This window comes from Chionomys nivalis, chromosome 16 (genome assembly GCF_950005125.1).
Source record: "Chionomys nivalis chromosome 16, mChiNiv1.1, whole genome shotgun sequence".
In the NCBI taxonomy this organism is placed as follows: Eukaryota; Metazoa; Chordata; class Mammalia; order Rodentia; family Cricetidae; genus Chionomys; species Chionomys nivalis.
Window position 1 is genome coordinate 34,541,557 of NC_080101.1, and position 26,426 is coordinate 34,567,982.

Here is a 26,426-nt window from a genome sequence, read left to right on the forward strand (position 1 = left end):
GGTCGACAGACTGACTTACAAGATAGCTAGGACTACACAGTGAAACCCTGTCTCAGAAAAGAAATCAACCAAAGACTGATCAGTGCCCAGCCCTGCTGGAGGCTGCACAGGAGGCGAGGGCTCTCCCACAGAGAGCAGGTGAGGTTTGCTCTGTTTGGAGGGCAACTTATCAGTCTCCTCCAGGTTTTATATGGTCTCCTGTTAGCGGCTGCTTTATAGTGTCTGTAGGGATTATTTGGAGAGGAGGACACTGGTGTCGGCTCATGGTGGTTTTCTGAGCCCTCAACCTGTTCTCTGATGATTGATGGAGTCAATCGAAGCTAACTTTGTGCCCAGGACAGTTCCAGGGACAGTGTGGGCCCAGGCCAAGCTAGTTCTGAGTCTTTTGCAGCAGAGGCAGAGATAGTGCTTCCTGGGATGGCAGGGATCTTTCCGCTGCCTCTCCCAGGGTGGAAATAGTGGCCATGCAGGTCCCCGCACATTCAGAGGGCATTTGCTGGAAACTCCCTTCTTTTTTCTGCTTCCAAGGTCTAGACCAGCAGTGAGACCCCTGTGAAACATTCATGGAACCCACTTGACTACCAAACACTTTAGGTAAATGCTGTAAGTGACCCAAATTCAATCCACGGCCCTTGAGCAATGGGGCAAGAAAGGAGAAGGAATTTAAGGGACTCCCAGCCAGTGCCCCAACCTTGCTACTTTTTACCTACAATAAATGGGCCTGGGATCTGCACTTCTTAATTTCAGAAGTGACTGATACCTGTGCTGTTTCTGGCGTTGGCAGTGCAGCCTTATCTTAGTCTAAATCAGTCTGCATCTCAGACTGTGTGGCTTTGTAAGTCAATATTTTTATTCCACAGTTGATTTGGTTTGGGGCGTAAAGATGCAGAGAGTAGGGACTGGAGAGATGGCCCAGAGGTTATAGCACTGGCTGCTCTTCCAGAGGTCCTGAGTTCAATTCCCAACAACCACATGGTGGCTCACAACCATCTGTAATGAGATCTGGAGCCCTCCTCTGGCGTGTGGGCATACATGGAGGGAGAATGTTGTATACATAATAAATAAATAAATCTTTTTAAAAAAAACGCAGCGAGTTTGTTCCCAAGGTGGAGCTCTCACATCGCCTCCTACATCCAGTGGCCTCTGCCAGCAGTGCTCCCCATATGCAGTCTGCCCCCAGCCCTGCAGGAAAGTCCCTTGCCACCTCCTTGGCATTTCTGCTGCTTGTGCTGATGCTCTCTCCACACTCAAACAGCCTCGTCTTCCCAGTCTGCAGCCCCTGAATAAATCTGCCTTTGTATGCTTCATGGATCGAGGATGTGCTCGCCTCCCTATGAACTCAGACCATTTTCCCTCACAGAACGGGGCCCTTAGGATTCTCTCCCTTCTTGTTACACTCTTCTATGAGAACCGTGTATGGCCGCCTATTCTTTTCTGTCCCCACCCCCTTGTTCATGACACCCTTCTGACAGTGAACCTAAAATACGTTGATTATGCCTTAGCTTTTGGCACTGTACCACACTGATGTCTCATACTGACCTAGAAACAGGCTCCTGAGACATTGCTTTTGACTAATTGTGAGACCCAGGGTCCAGTCCTTGGAAATCGATTTTTCTTTGCCCCTCCCACCATGACTCTCTTGGAATCGAGTGTCCACCATCCTGATCTGTAAAGCAAGCATCTCTCCAGTGTGGCTTCAGCACAGTTGGGAAAGCCTGCTGGTTGGCTGCTGATGTATTCATTCAGGCTCAGCACTGTGAGGGGGATGGCAAATGTCTCAGCAGGAGTTTGCCAAATGCTTTTTGGCAGCCACAGACTCAAGGCTCCTTGGATAAGGGGGAACAAAACCAAGGGTCTGGAAGCCAGACGGAGTGGAGGAGCTGCGGGCGCTGGTTTGCGCATTGACATGTAAATGCCCGAGCCCCCAGCCTTCTTCTCCCCTGCGAGAACAGACAGGCTGCTGCTGCGGGTGCACACAAAGCAGGCTCCAGGGCCGGTGGCTCCTTTGTGCTCTGCTGCCCCTCGTCCCCACAGAGACCAGTGAAGTCCAGCCGGTGAGAATCCTCCATTGCGAAACTCAGCTGTGCTCTGGGCCTGGACGGAAGGCCCTCCAGCCTGACTGTGAGGACTGTGTCTTTCCTGGATGTGCACAGAGATCTTTGACTGAGTTGGAAGTGGAAATGAGAACCACTAGGTAATTGTTAATTTGGTTTGGTGCAGTGAAAGGAACACATTTGCATGTGTGTTCAGTGAATGAACAAGGGTGGATGCCAGGCTAAAGGTACTTTTCTGACATGACCTGAGATTTCTAAAGAATAATTGTATTTGGGGCGTTGTTGCTTTCTTTGCTGTTTTTTTTTTTTTTTTTTTTGGGTGGGGGGAAGTGGGTAGGGGGTGTTATTGGCCTGCGCTGTGTACTCTGCTGACTCTGCCTGCTCCTTCCCTCCTTCTGGGGACACCACCCTAGTGCTGTCTGCTGTCCTCCTCCTCTCCTCACAGGGCCTCACACTACAGCGCTAGAGGTCCTCCTGCCTCAGCCTGCTGTGTGCTGGGATGGCAGGCCTGTGTCACCACGCCCAGGGTGCAGCAGCAGGCTTTCTGCACTTGGCTGCTCTCCTGCCTGTCACCTTCTCACCCTGCTTTCCCGTATAATTCCCAGTGCTCTAGAGTGTGTGCACTGGTGGTAATTGTGAGCACACTGGTGATAATTGTTTGCATTGGTGGTAATTGTGTGCATTGGTGGTAATTGTGAGCACACTGGTGGTAATTGTGTGCACACTGGTGGTGAGTTGTACACACTGATAATTGTATGCACATTGGTGTTAATCGTGTGCACACTAGTGTTAATTGTGTGCACATTGGTGGTATCACACTGGTGATAAGTTTTGTGCACTGGTAGACTCCCTAAAAGAGTTAACATAGTGTCAGAAAGTCAGGGAAGTGAAGGAAAAACCATATACTGTATACAAAGTGTGACTAGGGTGTAACTAACTAAACAGTAGATGTGCTGGAAAAACTGTGTGTGCATGTGTTGATCTGTATGTGTGTGCACGTGCGTGTGTTTCTGCATGTGTTTGTATGTGTGTGCGCACACACATAGAGGTCAGAGGTTGAGGGCGGGTGTTTTCTTTTGTTATTCTCCGCCTTATTTTTAATTTAATTTAATTATTCGTGTATGGGTATACCATGTGTGTGTCTGGTGCCCTTGGAGGTCATCAGAGGTCATCGGAGCCCTTGAAACTTGAGTCACAGACAGTTATGAGCTGCCATGTAGTACTAAGAACTGACCAGGTCCTCTGGAAAAGTAGCAAGTATTCTTAGCTGCTGAGCCATCTCTCCAGCTCCTTTACCCCTAATGTTCTGAGAAGAGTCTCTCACTTACCTGGTGATCACCAGTTCAGCCAGATTAGCTGGTAGCAAGCCCAGGGATTCCCGTGTGTCCCCTTACCAGCACTAGGTTACAGGCACATGCCACTGTGCCCCATGTTTTACATACATGCTGAGAATCTGAACTCAGGTCCTCACGTATGGTAGGCGTTTTCCTGGGCTGTCTCCGCAGTCCCATGGAAATGCTGAAATTTTTAAAAAGACAATTCCCCTCTTCACCCTCAGTGGAAGAGTTACCACTGTAAAATATGTGGTCCTATCACCTCATGGGAACGGTCAGAGCCTGTGGGCTATTTGGGACTGATTGTGTCACATGACCTAAGATGTATTTATTTATTATGCATACAGTGTTCTGCAAGCATGTATCCCTATACACCAGATCTCATTATAGATGGTTGTGGGCCACCATGCCAGTGCCAGAAATTGAACTCAGCACCTCTGGAAGAACAGCCAGTGCTCTTAACCTCTGAGCCACCTCTCCAGCCTGGATTTTATAATTTATTAATTCTGTTGTGCTGAGGACCAAACCTCATGCCTGGTGCATGGCAGGCAGACCCTCTCATCACCAAGCTATACCTTCAGCCCAGTAGGATTTTGACTTAAAAGACAGTCTTGAACACTGTGTGGAGGTCTACAGACCAGCAGTCGGGAGACTGTGGCGGGGGTGGAACTTGAGGCTCACCTGGGCTAAATACATAGCAAGACCTGTCTCAGAGAAAAAAAGGAAAAACTTCAAAGTCAAAGCTTTTTGATAAAAGCTGTCTTACACGGAGCCATTGTTGGACTCATTATAGAATTGGTGTCTCTTTAAAAGAAAACATTTTGTTAAGAAAATGCCCCCCCCCCTTCCTCCCTCCTCCTATTCTGTGGGTACAGACCCAGTTCACAGGTAGCAATTCAGTGTGCAATGCATCTTTAATCCTTGACTATTCTGACACTATTTTGTACTTTTAGAATAATTACAGTAACATAGTTCTATGCTTCCATACCATAATACCCATGATGCTACCCATCATGAGACTGGGGAAAGGGTCAAGCCATAAAGTCTCTTATATTAAGTGTGGAGCCTGTTTTTAATTTTCAAGTACCTTTGGCTCTCGTGAGCATAATCTGGGGAATTTGGTGTGGGAGAAAGAGCGCTAAACTATTTTGAGATGTGGACTCTGTTGTTACCCAGGTGACCCTACACACATAACTCTAGGCTGTAGTGATAGACTGACCCAGTGGCTTTCAACCAGGACCTCAGTAAAAACACTGAGGTGACATCGTAGGTCGTGACAGTATGCAGGGCCCTAATGCATGCAGGGGGATCCTAGATGCTAGGCAGGGTGTCCTGCTCAGCCTATGTTAGCGCCATTTCTCTGCAGTTCATTAGTGATACATGGCAAGTATCCAAAACCACAGAGGCCACTGAGAATGGCACCTGCACTATCCAAAACCACAGAAGCCCTGAGCGTGGCATCTGCACCGTCCACAACCACAGAAACCCTGAGTGTGGCATCTGCACCGTCCACAACCACAGAAGCCCTGAGCGTGGCATCTGCACCGTCCTCAACCACAGAAGCCCTGAGCGTGGCATCTGCACTGTCCACAACCATTGATGCCCTGAGCATGGCATCTGCACCGTCCACAACCATTGATGCCCTGAGCGTGGCATTTGCACCGTCCTCAACCATAGAAGCCCTGAACGTGGCATCTGCACCTTCCACAACCATTGATGCCCTGAGCGTGGCATCTGCACCATTCACAACCATAGAAGCCCTGAGCGTGGCATCTGCACCGTCCTCAACCATAGAAGCCCTGAACGTGGCATCTGTGTCCTGCACGTTGCATCCATCACCAGGCTGTTTAGAGTGGAGTCACGTAGATGATGCTAAGCCAGGGCCCTGGGTCACAGCAACTCCGTTTGGATGGCTTTAGATTTTCCTTCACGGTCTCATGGCCTGAAAGGGAAGGAGTGGATTAGTTGTGACGGTGGTCTGCCTGAGGGCCTGGACTTAATACTGTAGACAGTGGGCAGCTGCATCTTCAGCTCCCATCCATCTTCGCTGTATGACGTTGTCACACCTTTCAGGAGAGGGTCACTATGGAGGCTCTGTGCTGTTCTGTAACTCCACCAGCTTGTTACCACAGGTCTGGCTGGAGGGGACATGCAGGCGGTCCTGGCAAGCAGAAGACTTGGGTTGGAACCAAGATTCTAGGGGTATTCGGATTCTTAGATCGTGGCTTTATCACACTACTTTTTACTTGATGGTTGTAGTGGTTTGCGGACTGTCAGCTTGGCGGGATTTAGGAATCGTGAGACAAGCCTTTGGGTATGCCTGTGAGGGGTTCTTTAGAGTAGGTTGAGATAGGAAGATCCACTTTAATTGTAACCAGCACCATTCTATGGACTGGACCGGATGAAAAGGCGAAAGCCGTTTGAACATGAACATTCACTGTTTACTGTTTCCCAACCGTGGACACAATATGACCGCCCACCTCATGCTCCTGCTCCTGTGGGTCCATGCCATGACAGATTGTAGCCTCAAACTGTGACCCTTCCTTCCCTAGGCCATGCTTGTCAGGCGTGAGATAAGAACTAATACAGCAGTCAAATGCTCGGCAGAAACTCTCTGCGGTTCTCTTGTTCTATGTCTATGTGGTAGATACGAGTCATGCATGCCACTCTTCTTCTTATAGTGTGGTACACCAGGACCACATTTTTTAATTGATGTAATTCAGTCACAAAGATGATTTAATTAAAGAACAGTTAAATGACTGAGAAAAATTGCTGTTAATTAAGAACATTTCCATACAGATCTCATCCGTCTTCTAAGTTGTCCTAAGGCCAGCTGACTGCATATGCCATTTCGTAATACGCTTCTCCCATGCAAACATGTTTCCCTGACATAGACATTACATGACTCTGTGTGCTCTCTGTCTTAGTTCAGGCAGCCATGACAGAATCTCATGGGGGAGGTGGCTTAAATAACCAGACATTTATTTCTCCTAGTTCTGGAGTCCAGGAGGTCTGAGATGCGGATGCCAACACTGGCAGAGGCCTCTTGCTGGCATGCAGGTGACCACTTCCTTGATGAATCTTCACAGTCAGAGGGCAGAGACAGGGAACGAGTTCTCTCTTGTCTGTCTGTAGGAGGAAGCTAATCTCATGAAGGCTCACTCCACCTTCACAACTAATTGTCTCCCCAAAGCCCCATCTTCAAGTACCATTCCTCAGAGGACTAGGGTTTCAGTATATGAATTTGAGGGACACAGATGATTGGTCATCCCTCGAGGGCCTAGAGCTAGACTCTGAGTTCATACGTCAGCTCTGCCTCTCACTAACTGGGCGTATAACTTAATGCTTTATTCTCCTGTAAGTGGAGTGGAATGCTAGCACCAATCGCATCAGTGTTTTTGTAAAAAAAAAAAAAAAAATCTGTATGGTGTGTGTGTGTGTAGTGTGTGAGTGTACAGCATTCACGTGGAAGTCAGAAGACAACTTTGTGGAGGCGGTTCTCTCCTTCCAGCTTTATGTGGGTTCTGGGCATTAGACATAGGTTGTCAAGTTTGTATTGTCCGGTGCCTCTGCCAGCTGAGCTCTCTTACTGGTCCCCATATAGTGTGTTTGAGAAATAAATGAGGTCATAGATGTGGATGCCTTAACACAGGTGGCACTTGCTAGGTGTTGGGTGTCACCTTGTCTGCGTCAGCATGATGATGTGACTGTACAACCCCGTCAGCCCGCATAAATCCATTTAGTGTTTGAGTGAATGGATAAGTTACAAAACAAATCATCTAATTAACTATAAAGCACTTCTAGTTAAAAAGCAAAGGTGGCCCATATGCCAGTCATTCTATTGGCAGTGAGCCCCTTCCGTTGGTCGAGAGCTGGTCTCTATGTAAGGACCTGTTTACTGCCCGTACTTTTTCCCCCAACCCAACCCAAGTTAATATCTGTTTTTCTCTGTTCTCTCTCCTCTCTCTCTCTCTCTCTCTCTCTCTCTCTCTCTCTCTCTCTCTCTCTCTCTCTCTGAGACAGGGTATGTAGCTGTGTAGTCCAGGCTGTCCTGGAACTCTGTAGACCAGGCTGGCCTCAAACTCACAAAGATCCTTCTGCTTGTGCCTCCCAAGTGCAGAGATTAAAGGCGTGCACCACTGTTCCTGGCTCAGTTTAATTTCTAGACACATGAAAGGAAAGACGTTTCCTTCAGCAATGTGTGACAGGAAGATGACGTGAAATTAAATAAATTATAAACTGAGAAGGCAGCCCCTTTATTTTGTGCTGTGCAAAATGATACTTTTATTTACTTTTATGTTCGCTGTGGTGATTGCTCCAGGCGGGTGCACACAGAGGCAGGATCCACACCAGGCCTTAGGCTACTCGATTGCACTGCCTCCTGCCGCGTGCTGAGTGTGGAGTTCTCAGCCAGGACCTCTGCTGGGTGGCTGAGAACAGGCTGCACACTGGGCGTGACCCAGTGTCACCTGCAGCTGTCCAGCGCAGGGATGGCCCAGAAGCGTGCTTACGTTTTGTTCTCGGCGGCCCATGCATCTACAGTAAGTACGAATGCAGTCATGAACATTCACACCTTGTGAGTACAGATGAGAGACACAGGTAGACAACCACCAAGATGTTCAGTCTGTCAGGTTCCCATTGAAAGCAGTTTCCATGTCTTTGAAAATAATAGGGCTCCAGAGGCATACTTGGGAGAGACGGACTTGGTTTTCAGGCACTGTCTAAGGCCTTTGGATTGATCATTGATATTTTCTCCCCTGAAAAATATATGCTATATTCTTACTGTGTTTGATTGGAATACTTCAATCAATTTCTCTCAAGAACAGTGGCTTTCAAAGTTGCCCATGATCCACTGTGAGAAATAGCCTTTGCATGGTGTGAGTATTACATACACACACACACACACACACATACACACACACACACACACGTGTGGACACCTAGTGAGATGGGTGTTTCCCAGTGCAGAGCAATGCTGGTTTATTCGGTCTCACCATTCCATTCTTGAAAATGCTGTGTGTGACCCGTTAGCTTACCGTTAGCTTATTTCAGCGACTTACAAGTGAGCCACGAGCCGCAGCTTGGAAAGGGCTGGTGAGTTTGGGCTGAGCAGCAGAGAATCCTGGCAGGGACTCAGAGCCTTTTTCTTTTCACCATGGAGCACACTGCCTCCTTCCCAGTGCTGGATCCAGAACAGATGGTACATCCTCAGTGCCCCATCTCTAGAGTATTGTAGGACTGCAGAACTGAGCAGGCCGTGAGTGCTAAGTCCTGTGTGTTGTGCCTGGGTATTTGAACAACTTGATGTAGGGACCATTAGTCCTTCCCCAGGCTGGCTGTAGCGGCTGACAGCTCTGCCTGAGAGGAGGGTTTAAGCGAAGACAGTCATTCAGTCTGAGTGCCCTTGAACAATGTCTTTGTTGTTGCCCTCTACAGAGCAGGAGGAAGTGCCTTGTTGGTAGCAGGCCGGTTACTTATGACTAGCACTGCACTAGACAGAGCCAGTGAGTGGTATGTCTGTCTTTTCCAGTCTGTGAGTCCTGGAACATCCAGGGAGGTTTGCTTTAGAATGTCTACTGAATCACCTGTGCCTAAAATTTTATCATTAGATATTTGTTACCTTGAATCTTCTAGGAATTCAGTCTTCCAGAATTCTTGGTCAACATAAAATATATCTGGAGGAGGCTGGAGAGCTGTGTTTTAAGAGTACCCATTCATGTAGAGGATGGGGGTTCAGTTGTCAGCACACATGTGGCTCACAACTGTCTGTAAGTCCAGGGGATCTAATGCCCTCTTCTGACTTTCATGGGCACCAGGCACAAACATACATTAAGGCACAGGCATGTATTGTAGTGGCATTTCACTTGTACTGTAATGAATAAAACTTGCCTGAGGATCAGAAAAGTAAAACAGCCACACTGGCCAGCCCTATAGACCAGGCAGCAATAACACACACCTTTAATATGAGTAGCCACACTAGCTTGCCAAGGAAACCAGGCGGTAATGGTGCAGGCCTTTAATCCTAGAACTAGAGAGGATTATAAGACGGGAGGAGACAGCTCTCAGTCACAGTCTCATCTGAGATTCCTGGAGGCAGGATTGCCATTTTGGACTGAGGTCGAGGTAAGAGCCAGTGGCTGGCTGCTTTGCTTTTCGGATCTTCAGATTGAACCTCCATTTCTCTCTCTGAGTTTTTATTAATCGTGCTTCAGTATATTAAGGCAAATCACGCAAACATGTAAACAAACAAAGTATATCCCAGCAGCATACATAGTATGGTTCGTGGTGTGTGCCACAGACAGGCCTCCTTTTTTATCTAACATCCGTCATCGGAGCTTCTTGTTATTTATATGTGTTGTGCTGAGGTCCTGGGTTGTACAGAGGGATAAGAACAGACCCTGTTTTTACCATGCTCAGGTGACAGTGGAGGAGACAGTCACCAAAGGCCACTGTGATGACTGCTGGCTGCAAGGTCACAGGGTGCTAGCTGCAGGGTAGGGGCCAGCCTAGAGATACCCTAAAGAAGGACAAAGAAAGGCTGAGCTGTGTGGTGCACACCGTAATGTGTGGGCAGACAAAAAAAGCCAGCTGCTGGACTTCAGAGCACAAGGCCGGCGGGCTTCTGGGGCGTATTTCACTTGTGTGATAACCCCCTAAAGATATGTCTAAGAAGCAGCGTGTGACCACTCCTTTATTTATGATTAGGGTCTTTGTACATCTTATTCATGGGATCTGGAAATGAGGGTGAGATCAGATTGTGTAAACCCTAGATCCCATGATAAGTGTCCTCCAGAAAGAGTCAGGGGGAACTATGAAATGTGTTTTAGAAGAAGAAGTCATGTGACTAGGGATGCTGGGTTTCCAGCTGGAAGAATATTGCTGAGGGAAGTTGGGAGGGGTCAGGATGGACCACCCCAGAGCGTCGAGGCCTGCTGACACCTTGGTTTCAGAGTTACACTCATGGTTTTTGTTGTTGTTGGTGGTGTTTTTGTTTTTTGGTTTGGTTTTGGTGGTTGGTTTTTGTTTTTTGATTTTCAAGACAGGGTTTTTCAGTGTAGTTCTGGCTGTCCTGAAACTCACTCTGTAGACCAGGCTGGCCTTGAACTCACAGAGATCCACCTGCCTCTGCCTCCGGAGTGCTGGGCTTAAAGGTTTGTGCCAGGCCGGGCGGTGGTGGCGCACGCCTTTAATCCCAGCACTTGGGAGGCAGAGGTAGGCGGATCTCTGTGAGTTCGAGACCAGCCTGGTCTACAAGAGCTAGTTCCAGGACAGGCTCCAAAGCCACAGAGAAACCCTATCTCGAAAAACCAAAAAAAAAAAAAAAAAAGGTTTGTGCCACTAATACCCACCTTTTTAAACTCACCCTAAGAAGTAAATATGTATGCTTTTCTTAATCATCCTTTGTTGCTGATATCTCTGTCATGATCTTAGTGGGGGGGGTGTAAAAGCAAGATTTTTATTTTTAATCCTTACAGGGACATTTCTGGAGCGAACACAGAGCCCAGGAGATAAAGCCGTCACAGGGGAAGGTGGCATGAGCTGTCCAGTCTGAGCACAGATGCTGTGAGGAGTGGCGGAGACTGGCTGCCACAGAACTTACCGTGACTCCTGGCCTCGATGGTGGTTGTTTATAAAGGATCATTTGACAGTTCATTGTTACTGCTCTTAGGTAATGGCTCTGAGCATCAGGTCGCCAGGCAGAGAATAGGCACAAAGTGTGTTTACTTCCCACGCGGCTGAGTCCTTTTGTGTATGCAGACACGGTATAAATGTGTCCTGATTTTGATCCCTGAAGAGATCTTCCCTCCCTGCAGCATCACTGCCGTTAGTCACCAAACACAGTTCTGGGACGTGGATTCCCTGTTGCCTTCTCTGTGTATTTCTTTGGAAGGTTGCCATGTTTAGCCATCCCTGTGAGTGGAAGGAATTACCTCTAGCCCTATAGAAGAATATATATTCCTCAATAAGAAAGCAGCCATGCGCTTTCAGAGATTCATGAGATCAGATTCTAGAACAGTCCCCCTCCCCCAAAGAACCAGATCATTTGGTTGCTTTGTTTTCTTTAACGAACTGGAATGAGTGGGTTGTGCAACCTGATTTGATGGTATTTCTTGGGCTGAGAAGTGGTGCACAAAGGTACTGGCCCCTGTGGTCCTCACTGCACTGTGCCTTTTAGGTCCTGCTCACCATTGCCCTTCAGAGTTCACGAAGGCTTGTGTTTGATGACTTTTAATAGTTACTTTTCATTATGGACATCAAGTTATCAAAGTATAAAATGATAGGTTTGAATATATTACCCCTTAACACCTCAGTGGATTGTAAACCTCAGAGTTCTGGAGGCCAGAAAGTCATATCTAAGGCCTTGGCAGGCTCTGCCCTTGCAGGTGCTCTGGAGAGACTCTGATCCTGAGTTTCGAGTAGTCACATACATTTGTTGGCTTGAGGCCATGTCACTACAGTCTCAGCCTGTATTGGTACCTCTTTCTTGTATCTGTGTTCCCCGACTCTCATGGTCCCTTCCCCATTTCTTTTTCTTTATTTTTAAATTTTTATTTTGCTTTGTATGTATGGGGGCAGGGACTTTCCCTGTAAATCAGGCTAGCCTGGTGCTGTGTAGCCAGGCTGCTTGCAATCCTCCTGCCTCAACTTCCCCAGCACTAGGATTCTAGGTATGTCTTATCCTCTTGTAAAGACACACGATTACATTTAGAGGCCACAAGGCTAAACTCCTTTTCATAAAATTCTTAATGTAATCACATTTTTTTCCTATATAAAATGTGGTGGTTTAAATGAGAATGGATCCCAAGGACTCATGTTAGATACTTGGTCTTCAGTTGGGGGAACTGTTTGGGAAGGATTAGAAGTGTGATCTTTTTGAAGGAGGTGTGTCACTGGGGCCAGGCTTTGAGGTTTCAAAAGTCCTGTGAGATCCCTAGTTAGCTCTGTTTGTGTCTCATAGTTGTGGGTCAAGATGTGAGCTCTTAGATGTTCCTGCCCCCAAGCCTTTGCTCTGCCATCATGGACTCTAACCTTCTGAAACTGTAAGTCACTTTTTTTGTAAGTTGCTTTGGTCATGGTGTTTTATCAAAGAGATATAAAAGTAACCAAGACATAAAGTGATAGTCATTGTTCTACTGTGGAAAAGTTTTAAGCATTAGAATGTTCATATAACTTTGAGGGGGCACTGTACAACTCACTACCATTGTTTACAAATTTTATTATTCTAATGCTTGCTAGAATAAATAGTATGGGAGATTTTATTCAAGAGTATAAATGTGCAGGCTCTCAGGATAAGGGAGAGAAGTGTGGTGAGGGTACGATAATGATGGGGGTCAAGAAGCAGGCCAGTGCACTGGAAAATTGCTAAGAGCAGATAACATAGGTGGGGGAGTTCCAGTGGCAGTTATCCTTTCTTTCCATGTCATCCTTGACCCATGGGTCAGGCTAGTCACTCTGTCTTCCAGCTCTACCTGCCTCTGCTCAAATGTTCTTGTCTGGACTTATAGGTGTGGTGGTTTGAATCAGGATGGCCCCCATAGGCTCATATATTTGAATGCTTAATCACCAGGGAGTGGAACTTCATTGAAAGGATTAGAAGGATCAGAAAGTGTGGCCTTGTTGGAGGAAGTGTGTCACTGGGCGGTGGCCCAGTCTTGCCCTTCTTGCTTCCTGTGGATCTCCCAGCTGCCTCTCCTGCATCATGTCTGCCTGCGTGCTGCCATGCTCCCTGCCATGAACTAAACCTCTGAAACTATAAGCCAGCCCCAATTAAATGATTTCTTTTATAGGAATAGCTTTGGTCATGGTGTCTCTTCACAGCAGCAGAACAGTGACTAAGACACTAGGCAAGAAAAATACAATATCCAGGAGGGCTGATGTTCGGAATCTCCTTACATCATTGGAGGAAATATTAGATAATTCACTAAGTAGGAATGAGAAATTGATTGCTGGTTTGGGACCTTCACTAGGGGAAGCCAGCTGGTCATAGTAAAGACCTGATTAGACATAAACGGGTACAAATTAAAGACTGAGGTGGGTAGGAGGGAAACAGTATGCCTTTCATCTTCATATTGATCTCATCTACTGTAGCTCTGGTTCTTCTGTTGCTAGATTGCTTCTGAGAGGCAGACACAGGTCTACATTTTACCTAGGACTCGTGGGTAAATGGAGTGACTTTACATCTCTGTGTTCCTTCCACTGGTGCGCCTGTGACAGATAGGGAAGTCCTGCTCTCATGGTGTTTTCCAATGGGCTCATTTTTCTACCACAGGACAGAGAAGTGTTTCCGGAAATAGTGGTTTTTAGCACGGGACTTTACAGGAATTCAATGCTATAATTTACTGCAGTCACTAAGCTGCATTAGTGAACAACAGCCTTATGCTGTTCTCTTTATTTAACCTTGACAACCACCTGCAAGTTACAGGCATCAGTCCCATCTCTTTAGGTGAGGGAGCAGGTTCAGAATGCTACCGACTTCCTAGGTTTTCCTGTCTAGCAATTCTTGAGCTGGGGTTAGAACTGGTGCCAACTCTGGCCCAGTGTGTGTGCTTGTGTGAATCTCCATAGGCTCTCAGCAAGGATGGGAAGGGTGTTGGGAGCCAAAAGCGGCCACTAGGTCTTTAGGACATCTTACTAAACCCCTTTCCTAGGTATAAAATGAAGTGTACAGTTGCATTTCTCCCAGCCTTAGGATCACTAAAGAGATAGATTCCCTCCCTCCCTCCCTCCCTCCCTCCCTCCCTCCCTCCCTGTCTCTGTCTCTGTCTCTCTCTCCCCCTTCCACCCTCCTGTCCATACTAAGCAGTTTCATTTAGGATAGCTGAATGAATGGCAGTCCTTTTTGCAGGAAGGCTCATGGAGGAATCTGGGCAGTTGCTCTCTGCCCAGTGTTGTCAGGAGGTGAATCAGGTAGGCCCTGTGGATAGCCAGTCTGTAGGAAACTCTCTGACCAGGGTGGGGCAGGATGGATGGCACTGTGCCCCTGCTTCCTTTTTCTGGAACATGCCTTAGGGAGTTTGAAATTCTGTTGTTGGTCAGTAAACAAACCTGTATTAAGTTTCAATTTTGGAAAATGTATGATAAACGCAAGTAAGACATTTTATCCCAGCGAACACTGGTGTGTGTTGTTTGGTAACGTGTTCACATATGAAGAACATCCTGCTTCTCCCCGTCACACCTCCTGCATCAGATGGGTTTGCAGCTTCCTGTATTCCTGTTTGGAATAAATCCTGATGGAACATCCTTCCCTTTAGGGGGAAAATAAGATCTCAGGTAGGCTTCTCTCTCCCATTACTAACTGAGAAATCTTAAACTCAGTGATTAGTAGAATGTTTAAAAAAACAAAAAATTACTTTTAATTTAGATTATTTGTTGCTTTTTGTTGTGAGATAAAACACCATGACCAAGGCAACTTAGAGAAAGAAGAGTTTATTTGGGCCTACAGGTCGAGAGGGGGCGTCCATAACTGTGGGGAGTATAGGAAACAGACAATTGGAACAGGAGTCCGAGGGTGACATCTTTCATTAACTGGGGACAAGGCATTTAAACATACAAGTCTATGGGGGCGTTTTCATCTAAGCTACTGCACACTTTAGGTCACAGAAAGCTGCAGGACGTTCTTTACTACTCCCGGAACAACAGTGCTGCTTTTAGGGCCTCTGGATGTCAACAGTAGACAGGCTAGAGCTGCAGGGCTGAGCATCATATTTTCGGGTTTCTGATGACTTATATTCTATTTTGAATTGTTGCACCCAACTTATTATTTCAGGCCCCCATAAATCATCAAGGTAATCAGGGTGTACTTAGCAGAGGCTGGACTGTTCCCAGCTTAGTTGGGTTTTTCTAGCACAGAGAAACCACAGCATGTGCTGTGTTGAAGAGATTCTGTATCAGGCCCTGGCTTGCAGAGAGGCCGGTTCTTAGGGGGGTGACTTTGCCGCTTTTACCTGTGGAACACAGGGTAACTGGGTTACTTCCTGTACATGGAATAGACTAGAAAAACAGGACCTGTGCTTGTGTGGTTGTTTTCCTTTATGGATAACACTTGTGGATTTTCCTGTTTTTGAGGAGCGCCTGTCAACAAGAGCACAGGCTCGTCTCCGGCATTTCCTCCCACAGAATGGAGGCCACCGCCAGTGAGCCGAATGCTGACCCACACTGGCATGGAAGGCCATACCTTCCTGGCGAGTGTCGCACCAGACCAGGCAGTGTCGGATTCCTTGGGACTCACAGGCTTACTGAAGCATTCCTTCTGCATGCTTCGACACTGCACCAACCCGAAAGGCCTCCTAGGAAGGAAGCAAAACATAACGAAACGCCCGCTGACTGTTTCGCAGTTTCTTTGCATTAAAGAAAGTGACATTTCGGAAACTTAAAGGGCATTATCTTTGGGGATGGCGCCATTTGAGGATGCTTGAAAACAGTCCAGCTCTGCGTGCACCTGGTGGGATGTGTGGGACTGTAATTACACTTTATGCCCTCTTTCTGTTTGTCTCATTTCAAAGGTGCCTTGTGTTGAGTTTGATATGAGAGAACAGATCTTTACAAAAGGCTGTGGTTGAGTGGTAGAGATGACTTGGCCCCGACTCTCTCCCTTAGCCATGTGCCAGAATTCCAGGTGTGGCACTCCTGTGTTCTTGCTGTCGCCGTAAATTATACTTTCCTTTACAGTTTTTTTTTTTTTTTTTTTTTTTTGGGTTTTTCGAGACAGGGTTTCTCTGTGGTTTTGGAGCCTGTCCTGGAACTAGCTCTTGTAGACCAGGCTGGTCTCGAACTCACAGAGATCCGCCTGCCTCTGCCTCCCAAGTGCTGGGATTAAAGGCATGCGCCACCACCGCCCGGTTGGCCACCACATTCTTGAAGAAAGAATGAGTATTAGAACAGTAGTCATTTGGTGTGAACTCTGCCTGTTTGCTTAAAAACGTTTCCCCCCTCTACTTCAAGTAGTTTTAACAATAACATTGTCCACAAAAGTCAAGTCCAAGTAGGTTAAAGACCTCAGTATAAATCCAGTTACACTGAACCTGATAGAAGAGAAAGTGGAAACTAGCCTTGAACACATTGGCAGAGGAGACAACTTCTTGAATAGAACACCAGTAGCACAGACACTGAGACTGACAATAATAAATGGGACCTCATGAGACTGGAAAGCATCTGTAAGGCAAAGGACACGGCCAATAAGACAAAACAGCAGCCTACAGAATGGGAAAAGATTTTCATGAATTCCACATCTAATAGAGGGTTGATCTCCAAAATATATAAAGAACTCATGAAACAAGACATCAAAAAAAATCTAATTAAAAAATGGGGTACAGACCTAAACCTAAACAATAGAAGAATTTCAAATGGCTGAGAAACACTTAAGGAAATGTTCAACATCCTTAGCCATCAGGGAAATGCAAATCCAAATGATTCTGAAATTTCATCTTACACCTGTCAGAATGGCTAAGATCCAAAACACAAATGACAGCTTATGCTGGAGAGGATGTGGAGCAAAGGGAACACTCTTCTGAACTGGTGGAAGTTCAAGCTTGTACAACCACGTTGGAAATCAATATGGCAATTTCTCAGAAAATTGGAACTCAATCTATTTCAAGACCCAGCTATACCCGTCTTGGATATTCACAAAGGATGCTCAGTCATTCCACAAGGACCCTTGCTCAACTGTGTTCATAGCTATGTTATTTGTAATAGTTAGAACCTGGAAACAACCTAGATGCCCCTCAACCAAAGAATGGATAAAGAAAATACGGTACATTTACATAGTGGAGTATTACTCAGCTGTTAAAAACAATGACATCACAAAATTTAAATGCAAATGGATGAAACTAGAAAAATATTCTTCCTGTGTGAGGTATCCCAGACCCAGAAAGACAAACATGGTATGTATTCACTCATTAGCTGTAAAGAAAGGATAACCATGCTACAATCTACAGACCCAGAGAGTCTAGCTAACAAGGAGAGCCCGTGGATTTCCCTGGGAAGGGGAAATAGAAGAGATCTCCTGGGTAGACAAGGAGTGGATGAGGATGATAAATTGAGGGTTCAGGTTGGGCAGTGGATGGAGGGGAAGAGAACTGAAAGAGATGAGCAGATGGGGGGCATTTGGGGGTCAGGTAGAAACCTAATGCAAGAGAAACTCCCAGGAATCTGCAAGGATGACCCCAGCTAAGACTCCTAGCAATAGCGGATATATAACCTGAACTGGCCATCGCCTGTGACTACCCCAATTGTCACCAGAGAACCTTCATCCAGTAACTGATGGGAACAGATGCTGAGACCCACAGCCAAATATTAGGTTGAGCTCAGGGAATCCTGCTGATGAGAGGGAGGAAGGAGCTAGAGGGATCAAGAGCATCACCAGAAAACCTACAGAGTCAACCAACCTGGGCGCATAGAGTCTGAACCAACAACCAGAGAGCCTGCGTAGGACCACAAAGGCTCTCTACATATATGTGACAGCTTTGTAATTTGTGGGACTCCTAACAGTGGGAGCAGGGGCTGTCACTTATACTTTGGCTGGCTCTTGGGAACCTATTCCTGATACTGGGTTGCCTTTGCTCAGCATGAATACAAGGGGAGGTGCTTAGTCTTATGTTTTGTTGTGCCATGCTTTGTTGATACCCATGGGAGGACTGCCCCTTTCTGAACAGAAACAGAGGAGGAGTGGATTGGAGGGCAGGGGGGAGGTGGGGTGACAGAATGAGAGGAGAGGAGGGAGAGGAAACTGCAGTCAGGATGTAAAATAAATAAATTAAATTTAAAAAAATAAATAAAACAACTTACCATTAAAAAAAGAAAGAAAGAAAAATAACATTGCCCTGGGTGTGGTGGCGCAGGCCTTTAACCCCAGTACTCTGGAAGCAGAGGGAAGTGGATCTCAGTGAGTTCAAAGCCAGCCTTGTGTATACCACGTTCTGAGTCAGCTGGGGCTACACAGTGAGACCCTGTCTCAACAAAGAAACAATTAAAAAAAAACAGTACCCTAATTAAATAACCATTGTAAAAATAGTCTAACTGTAATTATCTCCTGCAGAACAACCATTTCAGCATCCCAGTAGAGGTATAAGCAGAAATAAATCCAAATACCTGTATGCTAGTGACGTTCAGCCTTGTCCCTAGGTTTTTCAGAACAGTCCTGGCTGATACATTTTTTTTTTTTGGGGGGGAGGTCCATTTATTTTAGATTTACTTTATGTGTATAAGTGTTTTGCCTGCAGGTTTGTTTGTGTAAGCCTGGTGCCCTTGAAGGTCAGAAGAGAGTGTCAGATCTTTTGGAACCTGAATTGTGGATGGTTGTGAGCTTCCCTGGGGTGCTGGGAATCAAGCCCAGGTCCTCTGAAAGAGCAAGTTCTCTAAACCACTGAACCATCTCTGCAGCCCAGCTGATAAATGCTTTTGAAAAGCCAGTTGTTAACCAGATTCGGATTTGATCCTTGTGGAACTAAAGCAACAGCTCAGAGGTTAGGAGGCCTGGCTGGACTCAGGTTTGACTCCCAGCAACCACATGACGGCTCATGGCCGCTTATGACCCAAGTTCCAGAGCTGATCCTTGTATTCCTTATAAGACAGGATCCTTTCTGGGCTTTTGGCTAGTTCTAAGGAAATATAGAGATTAAATCTAATTATAATAATTATAATTATTGCGTGCCAAAACACAGTGCAGTGGTGGTGAGTATTGTAGTATTATATTAACTCAGTCAAAAGCAATTCTAGAGCTCTCCACATAGGCCATCTAAGGATGCTTTACCCTCTCACCCCTCCCCCGCCATGGGGCTGGCTGCTTCCCACAAGGTTTCACTTTTCCTTTGCTGTTTTTTGGGTTTTGCTTGTTTGTTTGTTTGTTTGTTTGTTTTTGTTTTTGTTTTCGTTTTTTGAGACTGGGTTTCTTTGTGTAACAGCCCTGGCTGTCTTGGAACTCACTCTGTAGACCAGGCTGGCTTCCAACTCCCCGAGATCCACCTGCCTCTGCTTCCCAAACTCTGGGATTAAAGGCGTGACCACCACCGCCCAGTTGCTGTTGTTATTTTAGATGGTGATGGATCTGCTGGTGCCCCCCAGGAGGGTTGGAAGAGGACAGCAGAATCCTTCTCAATGGGCCCACGGTTTACCCGGTCCCCTGACGTTTCATTCAGTTCAACAGCTATTGATTGCCTGCTGTGTGGCAGACAAGCTTGAACAAAATAACCCCTACTCTCAGAGCAGGTGACAGACAAGCAGGCATCGCATGGGGTGGCCCCTGATGGTCTCACTGAGAACCGACCTTGTAGGAGCAAAGGGAGGAGGCTGTGCCTTCTGAAAGAAGCGCCCTCTGCAGAATCCTGAGGCCTGCTGTGCTTGCTGTGCTGGGGACCAGTGCGGGTGACCAAGAGATCCTGAGTCCGGTAGGTGACGTGGGCAGATGCCCTGAAGCTCTCGGAAGACCACTGTGTAGATCTGAGTTTTATTATGAATAAAATGGGAAGCCAAATGGCAGGGAGAATGGAATTTTGAGTGGAAGAGTAAAATGACCTGACTTTGAACGTAGAGGGCCATATTGGCAATCGTGGTGAGCAATATGTAGGAAAGGCAAAGCAGGAAGAAGCCATGCAAGGGGCTGTGCAGCATCCAGGGGAGAAACGATGGAGGTTTTGACTACTGTGGGGTGCCTGAGGAGGAGCAGTGGTCCTTTGATCTGCTGAGTAATGTTCTCCTAATGGGTGTGGTCAAACTGACTGGCATACAGCCTGCAGGCTGTGGTAGGGCATCGTGAAAGGTAGCCCCATCTCACCTCCAAGGGGTTTGTAGGACACCTGTGCCATGTACACGGGAAAGAGATGGAAATCTGCAGCAGCAGCAGTATTGGAAAATACAAGTGATGAGTTGCTGGCTTTAAACCCACATGCCTTCTCCCTTTCCCTTTCACAGAAAATTAAAATCACCGTGAAATCATAGCCCCAAGTGCTCAAATAAATTGCATGAAAGCGAAAGAGCTGTGTTCTCCCAACACTCTGGCCTTGCCTTAATTAGACCTTGTTGACTTTAAAGTAGCTGCACATTTTGTGGCCAGTTGGCCTATTTAGCCTTCGTGTTTTCAGTTTTCCCGGTGCCCTTTCCTCTCATCTCCGCACCACGGCAGGCAGAGGTGGTGCAGCTCTGGTTCTCTGTCTCGTCTGTCTCGGCTACTGAGCCAGATGGGCTTCCTGTGCGGCGTGCTGAGAGCAGACGCACTGGCAAGGGAAACGTGGAAGGGGAGATTCCATTGGCCTCAGGGTGTCCGAGATTCATGATTTCTGTTGTGACTAAGGGTACAGTGTGGAGAATGGGCAACCGTCTAGGCATTTTGTGCAGGACTAGGCAGTAGACTGATGTGTGCAGAGCCCCTGGGGATAGTGGAGGAGTTGGCTGAGGGCCAGACCCTCATATTTCCCTCCCCCCACCAGCACAGTGAAGAATTATTGATCTTCCGTGACTGCTGACCCCAAGGACATTAACGGTAGTGTGGATTCATGAACCCACTTTCTACCTGACCTTCAGAGATCAGAAAGCTGGAGTAGAGGCGTGTGCCCCATAATGCCTCTTAGCTTTTAGGGGAGTGGCCCTCTGTGCATATGGAAAAACTCCCATTCGATGTAGCCATTGGAGAGGACGAAAGTTTCTCACAATAGCTAAAACAGGACTTCTATGAGACCCAGAAACCCCACTTCTGGGCGTATGTCTGTCTCAAAGGGAGTGAAGTCATCTTTCAAAGGAGAACTGGACCTCCCTCTCTGGGCTCACTGCATGTGAACAGACTGTTGTTTGCTTTGGAACAGTCTGGCTATATGTAGACTAAGGAGGCCTTGAACTTGCAGCTATCTTTTTGCCTCTGCCTCCTGAATTCTGGGATTACAGATCTATGCTGCCATAGTCAGCTTCAATAAAGGAGAAATGGGTACATGTTAACATAATAGGCAATGAGATTCAGCCTCACAGAGGGAGATCCTGTCATCTGCAGCCACAAAGATGATGTGGCCTCGATGCTCAGAGAAATGAGCCAGACAGAGAGGCAAAGACAATATGATCTCACTGGCATGTTAAATCTTAAAAAGCTAACTACTAGAGAACGTGGTTACCGGCGGCCAGGACCTGGAGGAAATGGGGAAATGTTGGTGGGAACAATATACACTTTGAGCTAAAACGGTGGTGTAGGTTCTGGAAAGACATGCATGCACATCGTGGCAACTGCAGCCCATGATGATGTCTGAAATTGCTGAAAGGATGGAGCGTGTCCTTAGCACACAGGGAGGTGACTCCAGGGACCGTATTCAGTAGCTTATCTTATGATGATCCTTTCATACTTTGTCCATATAACAAATTATCAAACTGTACATTTAATATGTATTGTTTAACTTGTCAGCCACACATTGAAATAAAGTCACGTTTCCACCCCCTGCCTCGCACACACCTCTATATGGAGAAAGCCTCTGTTTCCCTTGCAGCTTCTGTTTTGTACAGCCTCTAGCTAGTCAGACTTTCTGTCCCCTGCATCTAGGAAGTAGGAGACCAGCTGTTGTAGATGGAGGTTTCTGTCCCACCCAGTCCCACAGCCATTCAGTCCCAAATAAACATACAGATGCTTATATTAACTATAAAACGTTTGACCTGTTGCTCAGGCTTATTACTACCTAACTCTTACAACTTAAATTAATCCATAATTCTTATATTTAGCCACATGGCTTGGTACCTTTTCTCAGTAAGGCATCCTCATCTTGCTTCCTCTGCATCTGGCTGGTGACTGCATCTCTGCCGTTCCTCTTCCCAGAATTCTCCTACTCTTATAACCCCCACCTGTACTTCTGCCTGGCTAATGACCAATCAGCATTTTATTAAACCAATACGAATGACAAATTTTATAGTGTACAAAGGCATTATCCCATAGCAAGCTCCTCCTGCTCACCTGTGGTGAATACCATGCATCTATGGTGAGGTGTTAGCCAGTATTGGGCAGATCCCATGTGTGCACAAGCTTCTGTATAAGTCCAACCATGAGTGTTTCCTGAGCTTGTCTTTAGCACATCCTGTGTACTTGGCAGTAGCTAGTTTTCATTGTCAGGTTACTCTCTCTGAATATATATATATATATATATATATATATATATATATATATATGATAAAGCCAGAGAGCCCCAAATCATGGACAGGCAGATTTTATTTTTATACTTGAAGAAAATAATGGCTCTATACATAAAAGGTTGGGCTGATTATGTGACCTAGAAACACACTTCTTGTGTTGGTGTGAACGGCAATTCTAATGCACTGTTCCCAGCATAACATATGCAAAGATAGGTTTCAATAAAAGACTGCAGTTGGCAGGGCAGCATCTCCTTGGAAATTGGTGGTTTGGATAAACTAAGCAAGGGAGCACATTATGCATCAGATACTATTTTACATAAATGTGCACCTTAGCGTGTAAATGTTTGTAGTAAATAAAGGCATCTGCTTCTGTAACTACAGACTGTCTTCCTTGGTCGGGTAGCAAGGAACTTCTTTGTTTTGTTTTGTTTTGGCTTTAGAGAATGACCCCAGGGCTTCAAATACTCTGATTTCTACCCCTGAACCACACCCTAGTCCTTTGATAGCCCTTCTGTATTATTCTGCTGCACCAGAGATTTCCTTGCAACTCATGGACTAACCCAGCTGACAGTTTTATGTTACACAGCCTGAGATTGCCTGTAATGTCTGATTATGAAAACCCCATCCCTCAATAGGATTTTAGTATATCCCTGCTGGCCTGGGACTTATGGAGGCCAGACTAGCCTTGGACTCAGAGATCAGTTTGACTTTGCTCCCTGAATACTGGGATTAAAGAAAGGCATGTTCCACCATGCTCAGCTGGAAGCCGGAAGGGTTTTGCGGTAAATTCCTGCATGTGTTCTGCTAAAGGTGTTCCATCATAACCCGTATGTGGATAAGCAACCACTGCGTGAGATGGCTCAGGAAACAACTACATGGAAGTTTCTGTGAGTCAGAAGTCCAGAAGTGGCACAGCTGAATGGCTCTGGCTTAGCACTAGATTGGAGCTGTAGAGACCATTTCTATAGAAGCTGACTCTTGCGCCTGGTGACTTTAACAGGGTGCTGTGGATGGCCAGCGACTTAGAGATGGTGAGAGGCAGCTTGCCAGAGCCCATGCGCGTGGGTCCGGCCTCACAGGCAGGAGACGGTAACTTGGGCTTGGAGAGATGTTCATGTGGAGCATAACACAGAACGAGAACATTGCTCAGACATACCTGGAGAGGCAGAAAGGGCTGCCCGTGACAGTTGGCATTGGTGGAGGTGCCTGCGACTTGGCTAATAAAACTGATATTGCTGACTTGACTGTTAACATTGAAAAACAGCAGCACTGAGAAATTTCCTTTCCCAGACAATTCTTTTTTTTTTTTTTTTGGTTTTTCGAGACAGGGTTTCTCTGTGGTTTTGGAGCCTGTCCTGGAACTAGCTCTTGTAGACCAGGCTGGTCTCGAACTCACAGAAATCCGCCTGCCTCTGCCTCCCAAGTGCTGGGATTAAAGGCGTGCACCACCACCGCCCGGTCCAGTGTCATATTTTATGATTACATATAATTTTTGGTTTTGCTGAATTTAAGTGTTTTTGTTGTTGAGTCATGGTATCATGTAGCCTAAGCTGACCTCAGACTTTTCATATAGCCAAGAATGGCCTTGAAATTTATTTTATTTTTTTTATATTTATTTATTTATTTATTTATTTATTTATTTATTTATTATGTATACAATATTCTGTCTCTGTGTATGCCTGCAGGCCAGAAGAGGGCACCAAACCCCATTACAGATGGTTGTGAGCCACCATGTGGTTGCTGGGAATTGAACTCAGGACCTTTGGAAGAGCAGGCAATGCTCTTAAACTCTGAGCCATCTCTCCAGACCCCCAGACAATTTTTTATTATACCTTATTATAATTAATATGTTAAGCTGAGGTTGAAATATTTGGAGACGCTTCTAAATTTTCAAGCTCTTTTCTACTAAGACTTAAAAATCTTGAAGCATATCCTCCTGGCTTTTAAATGGGTATTTCTGTTTCTGACCCCAGCCTGGATAACACAAAGGTCTGTAGGAATGTCTGGCCCTTCCTACGCCGGGAGGGTGACAGCTACTGTCCCTTAAACGTGCAGCTCAGCCGTCCCCACCAGTGTCCCAGATGAAGATGGCCGTGAGAGGTAGCGGGAGCACTTTGGAGGGCTAGAGGAAGAAGCTCCCACCTGTCTGGTGTGGGCCACTGCCTGTCCCCTTCTGCCTTGCCTTGGGAGACATGTGCTCCCACTCAAGCAAATGAAGGGCCTGCAGACCAGGAGAGTTAAAGCCTGCCTAGGGGTGGAAGGAATGCGAATGTGTGCGCTTGCTCCCCAAACAGCTCTTGGTGCAAATGAATGAGCAAATCATCCAATAATAGTTAAAGGACACAAAAGCAAAATAGGACACTAGTGAAGCTAGTGATGGCGTGGAAATCCCAGCTGTCAGTGCTCGAGAGCCCTGCCCTGCACAATGCTCCCACCCCCCAAAATAAGGACACTACAAGTTGAGGAGCTAGCCCACTGCTTTAGGCGCTGGAGACTGGCCACAGGAGTCTTACTTCTTGGATGACAAAGGCTATTGTTTACCTTGTGCCTACTTTGTATGTGTTAGAGTCAGTCGCAACGGTTTAGACCGTGCCCACTTGTCAATTACATTGCAAAGACAAACCGTCGTAATACTTTTTCTCCAAATAGTAAGTTATGTAATACTTAGGACACTAGCATGTCCACGCACTGTTCTGTATTCCTTACAGTTAGAAATACACTCGGAGTCTGAGAGATGATGAGTGCTGTTCCTCCACTGTGTGCGTGAGGAGGCATCTCAGTGATGCGGTGCAGCCTGACTAACGCTGAGATCGGGAGCCTTGCACCCATGCCAAATCACCATCCCTGCTCCTGACCACTCTCAGCCCAAGCTCCTTGTGTAACATTGGTGCTGTTTATCGACTACCTAAAACCTTCCAGACCTTTATCCTTCCTCGCTTTCTTGTTTTGGTGAGATCATGTGATTACTTTTGACCAACTAGTAATTAGAAGGGTCTTGTGTCACTTCTGGGCAGGATGTGTGTGACCCTCCAGGGCACTTTCTCTGTCTATTGGTCCTGGCAAAGCTCCAGATGGTGGATGCTCTGTCAGCCTGAGTGAGTCACGGGGAAGCAACTCCTGCCAACCCCAGAAAGATGTATTATTTGAGTGTTTTTACCACAGCTTAATTTAGCACCAGATGGATGTGTTGAATGCTTTCAGCGCTATATCCCCAAACAAGTTGCTACTTAAAGGTCCTTCCAAACAGTTACATTAAAAAGCCTGGTTTACCAGAGAGCTCAGCCTGGTACTATATAATAACCTGGAACTGATTTCAGAGTTCTGATAGTTTGTTATTAAGTGTGGTAGGTTTTTTTGTTTGTTTGTTTGTTTGTTTGGTTGGTTGGTTGGTTTTGGTTTTTGCCTGTTTTGTTTTGTTATGAGACAGGGTCTCTTCTGGAACTCAGAGAGTTGCCTGTCTCCTGAGTGCTGGAATTAAAGGTGTGCGCCACCACACCTGGCAAGTCTTAAGTTATTACTAACACAACAGATATCAAAGGAGATCAAATCACATATCATAAAATACACTGCCTGCCTTTCATTGTGCTTAGAGTTGCAAAGCCATCATCATAATAGGACATTTTCATTATTCCCCAATGAAGTCCAGCATATAATATTAGCCATCATTTACACTGCCCTATCCAACTAAAAAGTAGAGTCTCTGTGTTTGCCTTTTCTAGACATATATGTAAACAAAGTATGTAAATAAAGTGTTTATATGCAAATAAAATTATTATAGACTAAGCTCCTTGGAGGCCAAGAGATTTGCTTCACTCTGCTGTTTTTGCACATAGTAGGTGCTCGGTTCTCTGTGGGGTGAACAGTGTGGAAGGCAGGAACTGTCTGGGGTGGGTATAGCTGGGAGTTGCTCAGATTGCCCTAGATGAAAAATAGAGGGAGTCAGTAA

At 46.2% G+C, this 26,426-nt stretch overlaps 1 protein-coding gene across 2 annotated transcripts in view; it reads left to right on the top strand.

Annotated features, from left to right (window-relative positions):
* Ankrd6 (ankyrin repeat domain 6) overlaps positions 1–26,426 on the top strand; it is a 125,048-nt gene that overhangs the window by 27,178 nt on the left and 71,444 nt on the right. The window contains exon 1 of one of the 2 annotated variants that reach the window (XM_057790909.1): positions 2,083–2,194. The exons of the other annotated variant lie outside the window; for it this stretch is intronic. The gene's annotated coding sequence lies outside the window, so the exon portion shown is untranslated. Of the gene's footprint in view, positions 1–2,082; positions 2,195–26,426 lie in introns of those variants that run through there. 2 annotated transcript variants of the gene reach the window in all.